A 9,218-nucleotide genomic window follows, 5' to 3' on the forward strand; every position below is an offset into this window, starting at 1 on the left:
ATTGTAATAAATTACGTCGAACGAAATAATTAAGCATGAATTAATAATGTCTCCACGTGAGCCAGGCCGCGCGAAGGATCAAGATGTATACGTAACGTACACTCCCGTTCAAAAGTTTGGGGTCACCCCCTCAAAAACATGTAATTTTTTTAGGCCCATATCTCCGCCAATTTGCATCCGATTTCAAAACCCTAGGTTTCATTCAAAAGATAATAAGTCAAAGAAACTTTGAACATGATTTAAAAGAAACTTTTTCAAAAAATTTTGTATGTAAACTTAACCCAAAGTTGCCAAATTTTCTAAAAAATGAATATAAACTTACGGCAGTGTCGCTGGAAGTTGGGTCGACCAAATTTCAAGATGAGAGCGGAAATATGATCCATTTTCTATTAGCTTTCAACTGCTTTTTACAGAACTTAGCTAAAAAATCTAGAAAAAAAGTTATTAAGTAAATTATTCCTTGATGTCATCGACCAAAAGTTTGGGGTCACCCCTCAAAATGCTGTATCGGCCAAAAGTTTGGGGTCACTATCGTAAAACATGGAAAAGTGATTTGTTGATATCTTTGTCATCTTTCGTTCAATTTCAATTCTTCTTAGCTTATTTGAAACAAAATGAATGATACTTTCTGCATAGACATTGAACCACACATATTTGTTGAAATTTACATACTAAAACTTAACGTCAAGTTGCCTCATTTTTTGAAGCGTGGTAAAATGTGCTAACTTTACATAACATTTTTATATACAAAAATCGTTAAATACGTTAAGTTGAAGACATCAAACGTAAATTTAATTAATTATCTTTGAAATGAGCCAAAAATAATTAAAATTGAACTATAGATGACAAAGATATCACCAAATCACTTTTCCATGTTTTACGAAAGTGACCCCAAACTTTTGGCCGATACATCATATTGAGGGGTGACCCCAAACTTTTGGTCGATGACATCAAGGATTAATTTACTTAATAACTTTTTTTCTAGATTTTTTAGCTAAGTTCTGTTAAAAGCAGTTGGAAGCTAATAGAAAATGGGTCATATTACCGCTCTCATCTTAAAATTTGGTCGACCCAACTTCCAGCGACACTGCCGTAAGTTTATATTCATTTTTTAGAAAATTTGGCAACTTTGGGTTAAGTTTACATACAAATTTTTTTGAAAAAGTTTCTTTTAAATCATGTTCAAAGTTTCTTTGACTTATTATCTTTTGAATGAAACCTAGGGTTTTGAAATTGGACGCAAATTGGCGGAGATATGGGCCTCAAAAAATGACATGGTTTTGAGGGGGTGACCCCAAACTTTTGAACGGGAGTGTATGTATCTACACGTGCCACAGCTGCATCGTAATCCTCGGCCGGACGACCAGCAGCAGATTACGACCACACCAACGAACTGTCCGTTCCAATAAATGTGTGTAAGCTCGGGTCGTCCTAGTCCTAGGCAGTCGTCGCCGGCGTTGGATTTAATTGATGATGATAGCAACGATGACGGACAGGATAATTATTAAATCTTGCCTAAGTGGTTAATTATTCAGCGTGCCAGATATCCTCGTTGAACCAAGTGCGTCTGTGTGGCCGGGACCTTGTTTGTCGTGTGTCGTTCGTGGATTTGTGCAAGTTTACCCACCTAGGTTGAAAACGGGTGCTAACAATGTGTTGCCCTTGGAAGCCAATTAGTGCGACTAGTGGTGACTAGCTGGAGTGTTTGTATTGTGATTTTGGTTGTTGAGAGTTGGTTTGCTTGACGGACCGGTTCGGTGATTTAGTAGCAAATGTGGATGAAGGATAGGTATCTGGATGTTCTCTTCAATTCTTCCCAAGGGCGCAGCCAGCTTTTCGGTCAGACTTCGGTCAAACTTATTCTAGAATCCCTCTGGGATTTATGTGATTCTTCAGGGAGCTACAACTAAGTTGCTTCAAGCAGTGGCGTAGCTAGGAATTTGGGGGCCCGGTGCGGAACTAAATTTGTGGGCCCCCATGAAAATTACATATTTTACAATGATAAGTCTATCCTTCTAACTCTCAATGATCACGCCGTATTTTGTACAAAACGTTGAAAAAAATCTCGACTTCCGAACTCAGCATTAGCGTGATGCTGGTGGTGGTGGCCTACTGACTGACGGAAAAATTTAAAAAAATTAAAGATTAAAAATTATTTTCTATATCCTTTTATGAATTTCTTCGGGGATTTCTGCAAGGATACATTCCGGAGTTTCATCTATGAACGCAGTATTATCTTCTAAGAATAATGTCGAAATTATTAGGAAATGTCATCAAGTAATCCCTTAGGAAGTCCTTTAAAGATTGCTTTACCGTTTTCTTAAAAAAAAAACCTTTCTGAATAATAATTTGTCTTCAAGAATCTTTCAAGTGGACAACGCAAGTGTGTCATTCAGTATTTCGCTAAACACTCCATCAGGTATTCTTACAGTGTTGTCTCCGAGCATGTTTTCAAAAGTACTCTAGAGTACTTTGAAAGATTCATGCAAAGGCTTTATCAAGTATTTATCGAAACATTTGTTCAGGAAGTCCATCAGGGATTCAATAATATCTCTGAGGATTCATCTATAAGATCAAATAATTCTTAAGAAATTCTAGAAAAACCACTACAGAAGTTTTCCAATGATTTTTTTGGAACCAGATATTTTTCCAAGAAATTACATCGGAATTCCGTCAGAGGTAGAGAAGTCCTTCGAGAATTTCTTCAAACATTCCTCCATGGTTTCTTTCAGGAGATCCTCCAAATATCCCTTAAATGATTTTTCCAAGGCAATAAAGCATTTCTCCATAGATATATCTAAGAATTTTTCTTGGCATTTCCATCAGCAATCATTACTCGTCCTGGCGCTCCTTTGAATATTTCTTAAGAATTTCGTCCAAGGATTCCTTTAGAAATTCCTCCAAGGATTCCTCCAATAATTATTGCAACGCTTTAAAAAAAAATCTGAAGAATCCTTTTCAAGGAGTTTCTCTAAAGTTTTATTAAGAGATTCATCCTAGATATCCTCCAAGAAATTTCCAAAGAATCTATTGGATAATAATTTTAAAAAAATCCTCCAAGGATCCCTACAGAAGTTCCTCTAAGAACATTCTTAGAGAAACTTTGGTGAAAATTCCTTCCAAAAATCCCTCTGAATTTCTCCCAACGAATTATTTAATATCCATCTACTCTAGGAGTTTCACCAAGGATTTATTCAGGATTTTTTGCTAGAATTCCTCTAGGAGATCTTCTAAAAATATCTTTTGCGACTTTTGATACGACCCCTAAAAAATTCTTTCGCAAAACCTTTTGAAAAATAATCTCCGTCAGGAATTTCTTCAGGATTTATGATTGATTCCTCCAGAAATTCCTCCGAAATCTCTAAGGATTCCTAGTAGGGTCAACGTGCCTTAGTAATCATACAATCTCAAATTCATAATATTCAAAAACAAAGCGAATACCGCACCGAATGATTAAGTAATTTTTGTAATCATTCGTACCTACTTCTAACAAAAATCTAAAAAGCGCTTCATTCTTTTTTTTTCAGTAGAATGAAAATAGTAAAGGAACAGGTACCTGATTTGATAAGATAAAATCGAATAATTTCTTCAGAAGTTTCTCCAAGGATTCCTGTTTTGTCACTTTCTTCTAGAATTATTTAAGTATGACTTGAAGCGTCTTTTAAGTGATTAATGGAAGCTTAAGATTTCATTTAGGATTTCCATCGAGAATTCTTCAGGAATCGCTTCAAGAATTCCTACGGAATTTTTCCAAGGATTTCTTAAATATTTCTTCAAAAAAAAACCTTTTCGGAATTTCATCAAAGATATTGTTAGGAACCTCTGGGAAGGTTTCATCAATCAAATAATGCATTCCTTGCTTTATTCTTTCAATAATTTCTCCAAGAGCTCTACAGAGGATTACTTTTGGGCTTTTTTCAGGGTACGCTTCAGGAATTCTACCAAGGTTTTATTCAAAATTCTAAAAGAATTCTTTCAAAGAGGCGCTTACAAGTTCCTCCCAAACTTCCTTCAGGAGTTTTTGCAAAGATTTCTTTAATATTTCATCCAATAAATCCTCTTGCCATTTCTCCAAGGATTCAACAGATTCAAATTAAAAAAAAATGTAAGAAATCTTTCAATTCTCACAGAAATTCCCCAAAGAAACTCTACTGGTATTCCTTCAAACATTTTTCTTAGACGATTCTTTTGAGATACTTTCTGAAAAGAATTATCTAATTATCTTATCTATCGGCTTTCGACTCTCGATAATAAAATTATATAAAAAAAAATCTTCAGCCGTTCCATTGTAAATTCTTGTTTTTTTTTAATTCGCAAGAGTGTTTATCATAGATTCTAAAATTTTCTGAGAATTACCGGGGACATTTTCTAAAATAACCACTTCAATTACAAACAAATTGACTGAAGAATTTTCAAATTACCTGCTACGAGTTCCTAAAAAAATCTTGAATATTTTTACCAAAGGAATAGGGAACACAATAGCTGAGACATTTTTCTGAACTAACTGAAGAAATTTCCAAATAAATTTTCAAAAGTATTGCTTCCAAAGCGGCGGACTTCCAAAGCAATTACTGAAAAAGATCCAAAAGAAATTTCCGAAGGAAATTTCTAATAAACATTGTAAGAATTCTTTCAAAAATTCTCACAGAAATTCCTCCAAGAAATTTTATTGGAATTCTTTCAATGAATTCTTCCAAGGTTTCCATCTATTGATACCATTAAAGATTTACTTAGCGATAACACCAATTTCGTCCGGTTTTCCTTCACGAAGCTTTTAAGATTTTTTTAACGATTCCATCAAGCATTTGTTCCAAACGAGGAACTCCAAGAGATAACTTTTACGATTCATCTAGGAATTACTTCAAAGACTTCTTAACAAATTCCTCCAAGATTTTATTTTAGAAATTCCTTCAAGATTTGTTTTTAGAAATTTCTGCAAGGGTTCTTTTCGCAATGCCTCAAGCGGTTTTCTCAAAGTCAAGTCCTTTCAAGTACTTCTTACGAAGCATTGTTCAAGAATTTCAAAGATTTCTTCAGAAATTCTTCCAATAATTACTGTATGAAATCGTCGAAAGATTTCGCATTTTTTTTAAATTCCTCTTTCACAATTCGTTCATGAATCCTTTAAGAAAATCAAATAAATATTCAATCTTTTTTTTCAAGAATTTTTCCAAGCTATGTTACAAAGATTCCTCCATGGATTTCTCAAAGTTTTCCTTCAGATAATCCTACAAGGGTACATTCATCTCCAAAGGATTCCTGCACAAATTCTCTTAGGGGGTCTTAAAGGAATTCCAAGGCTTCCAGCAGAAATTTTTCCATTGAAATCTGTGGGAATTGTTTTTTGATTTGCATTAACGAATTTCAGAGGAATTCTTTGGCATTCATGTCTTTGACATCTTTGAGAAATAATCTAGGCATTTCATAATTGATCCTTGCAGAACTCCCTTCGCTTTCAAAATTTCTTCAGGAATCCTTTACGTTATTCCTCATAAAACATCTAGTTCTTCTATTACTACTTCATAGTACTGTAGTAATCCGTCAAGAATGTTATCAAATATATTTCCAAAATCAACCTAATGATTCTTTCCGAATACATCTTAGAATTCATCTAGTAGATTCTTCGAGGATTCCTTTAAAATTTCCTCCAAAAACTCCTGCAAGCATTTCTACAAGGATTCTTTCAGGAATTCCTCCGAAATTCCTTCAAAAATCTCACAAGGATCCCTTGAAGATCAAGCATGATCTCAATAATTCATCAAAGATATTTTCCATGAGGAACTTCTGCAACATTCTTTCTTTGAGAAGTCTCTAAAAGGATCCTTGGAGAAATTCCTTAAGGTTCATCTGAAGGATTCGTTGAAGACCTTCATGACATAATCCTTGAAGGACTTTATGAAAGGATCCGAAGAGGTATTCCTGAAGGAATGCTTGAAAGAATTTGTAAGGTAAAATAATCCTTGAAGGAATTTTTGAAAGACTCCTTGATACATTTTGGAAAAAAAAATCCTAAAGAAATTCTTGGTGGTGTTCCTGAAGGAATCAATTCAAGTATTCCAAAATCGATGCATAGAAGAATTTCTAAAGCAATCCATGAAAAAATTTCTGAAGTAAATCTTAGAGGATTTTTTGTAAAAGTCTTGAAGTAACTGATAGATAAATCGTAGTACATATTCCCGAAGGCAAGGTATGCAAGTATTTACCTTGCCCGAAGGAATTCTCTTAGAAACCCTTCAAGGAATGCTTGGAAAGTAATATTTGATGAAATTGTTGGAATACGTTCAATGCATTTTGCTTTATACGAAAGCAAAAAAAAAATACAAAATACTGTTATTACGGTTTTGACTTGGCATGTGTTTAGATCATAATTTTCATAAATGCGGCCCCTGAATTATTATTTGGTCCTGTTATCAGGATATCAGGGACGTTTTCATAATGCTCAAATCGGTTATTAATATCGTAAAATCCAATTTAAATTTCTAACACATTTTTCTTGTAATTTTGGGGACATCCATGTGCCCTATGATAACCACAAAGGGGCCATCACATACCTATCAGCGGTTCTGCGAAGTTTTGAACTTATACTTAAAGGAAACTTTCGCTATTTAAAGAACTTAATTCAAAATCGTGTTAGAAACCTTCCTTGATTTGGAGGCCCCCTGAATTCGGGGGCCCGATGCGGACCGCACCCATCGCACCCCCCCTTGCTACGCCACTGGCTTCAAGTTTATTCAAGGAAATCCTACAAGAACTACATGTGGAATCTATAAACAAAATACTCCAAAAAGTTCATAATAAACTTCAGGATGATTTTCATTACAAACATCTGAAAGAATTCCAGAAGGGTCTGCAGGAATTCCTGACGGAGCTCTTGGTAGAAACCAAAAAAAGAGTCCCTGGATGGTTCCTGGAAAGAGTTCTCGAAGATATCCCGGAAACGGTTTCTGAATGAATTCCTAGAGGAAGCTCTAAGAGGAATCCGGGAAGAAGTTCCTGAAAAGTAATTCCCCAGAAGAATTTCCCGGAAAAATTACCTGGTGAAATTATTGTAGGAATCTCAGAAGGAATATTTTAATCAGAAGTAGCTTCCGAAAAAAAACGGAAGAAGTTCCTGGAGGGATCTCGGAGAAGCATTTAGAGGAACACTGAATGAAGTTCTTGTCAGGGATCTTGGAGGATTTCTGGAAGGGTTTCAGAAGGAATTACTGAAGAATTCCCAGAACATACTTTGGGAAGAATCTCGTATGACATACTAGGAATAAATCATTACGGATTGCTGCAAGGAGTTTTTGAAGAAATCTATGAATTTCTGATACCATTTCCGAAAGAACTTCTAGAAAAATTCTGGGTGAAGTCGCTAGAATTTCCAGGAATACCATCTGGAAGCCCAAAAATGAACCAGAGACATCCAAAAATAAGCTTTTCGGAGAATCCCGGATGGAATTCCTGGAGGATTCCAGGGACTCCTTGAAAAATTCTGGAAGAAATCTCTTGAAGTCCGAAACTTAAACAAAAAGGTAGGCGCAGTCTTTTGTGGGTTTCGGCACTTCATAGTAACGAACGCGACGATTTTAGAGGCAAGATCAAACACTTTATTCGCGTTAACTTTTCGTTTTTACTCGACACTCTTTCTGCTATCGACAGATAGTACGACCGACGTGTACGTTCGATTTCGAGGATTTATTACTACTGATCTTCAATCTGTTTCGGGTATAGAGATACATGCGAATTCAGGTAGGTACAAATTAATAAAAGGCCTATTAGGAGATAGCTCTCTTCTCTCTATAGCTGACGGCTAACGACAAGGAATGAGAATGTAATACTATATCATCATGGGTGATCGAGAGATCGCTATGGGTCTTATATACTAATGGGGCTTACAGATAGGGTTTGCGGTAACAGTCACAAAACGTCAAAAACTTCTTAGCAACTTAGCAATTGCGGTTTGCAGTGCCATATAGGCTGTACCAATTCAATTGTTTCGCTTTCTCGCTTGCTTTAGGGATTTCTTCAAATTTCACGTTTCTTTCAGTTCCGAAATTCCTCTAGGTGTTGGTTCCGAGATTTCTTCAGGAATTCTTTCTGGGATTCTTCCAGGAGTTTCTTCTGTAATACTTTCGGGACTTCCAGGATTTCTTCAGGAATTTCTTCCAGAATACCTCCAGGAATTTCGTTCCGGGATTTCTCCATGAATTCATTCCAAGATTCTTCCAGAAATTCATTTCGAGATTCCTACAAGAATTCTTTCTAAGATTTCTCAAGTAATTTTTCCTTGAATTCCTCCAAGAGTTCCGGGATTCCTCCAAGAGCTCCTGGATACCTCTAGAAATCCCTTCTAGTCTAGTCTAGTCTAGTCTACACATACACAGCCATTCATTGAAAGAATCCTGGAAAATGATAGGATCGACTACTCCTATCATTTTTCTTGTCATTATTAATGGTTGCAGTGCATCAGAGATGCATTACAAGCATTATAGCGGCCAGGCCTACTGTGCAGCGTTTTTATTGTTTTTGTTTTTGGAATCAGCAAACGGGGCATCTCGTACCAACCGTTCTGTGAAAAGGGGGAATAGTATATCGCTTCGTTGGGAGTGACTTTGCTAAGAATGTTAATGTCAATCCATGTCCTCTGGAATCCTGGGATAGGGCAACGGTATTTCCCCCGTATGCCCTGGCTCTCAAGCCTAGGCTTAAGCGCCTAGGATACCTCTAGAGATCCCTTCTCGTAAAAAAATAAACTCTTGTATGGAGAATTTCCTGGAAGGACATCTGAACAAATCCCTTGAGGATCTCCTGGAGAAATTCCTGAAGGAATAGCTGATATAATTTATGAAGGATGTCCGGGAACAATTCCTGGAGGAAATCCTGAAGAAATACCTGGGGTATTTCCTGGAGGAGTTCATGGAGAAGTTCCTGGAGAAATTCCTGGATGAAATCCTGGAGAAATGCCTGGAGAAATTCCTAGAGGTATTCCTGTGGGAATTGCTTGAGGAATCTCTAAAGGCAACCTTTTTTTTTCTTGAAAGAATAACTGGATGAATTTCTAGAGGAATCTTCATTGAAATTCCAGGAAATTGCTAATTCTATTATTTTTCTATTTCTGAAAAAAAAAATCCATTGAGAAATCCTCGAAGGAATTTCTGATTAAATCCCTGGGGAAATCCTTGAATAAGTTTGAGGAGAAATTCCTGGAGGATTCTCTGGAGGAAATCCTGGAG

The sequence above is a fragment of the Aedes albopictus genome, chromosome 3, assembly GCF_035046485.1.
Source record: "Aedes albopictus strain Foshan chromosome 3, AalbF5, whole genome shotgun sequence".
Taxonomy (NCBI): domain Eukaryota; kingdom Metazoa; phylum Arthropoda; class Insecta; order Diptera; family Culicidae; genus Aedes; species Aedes albopictus.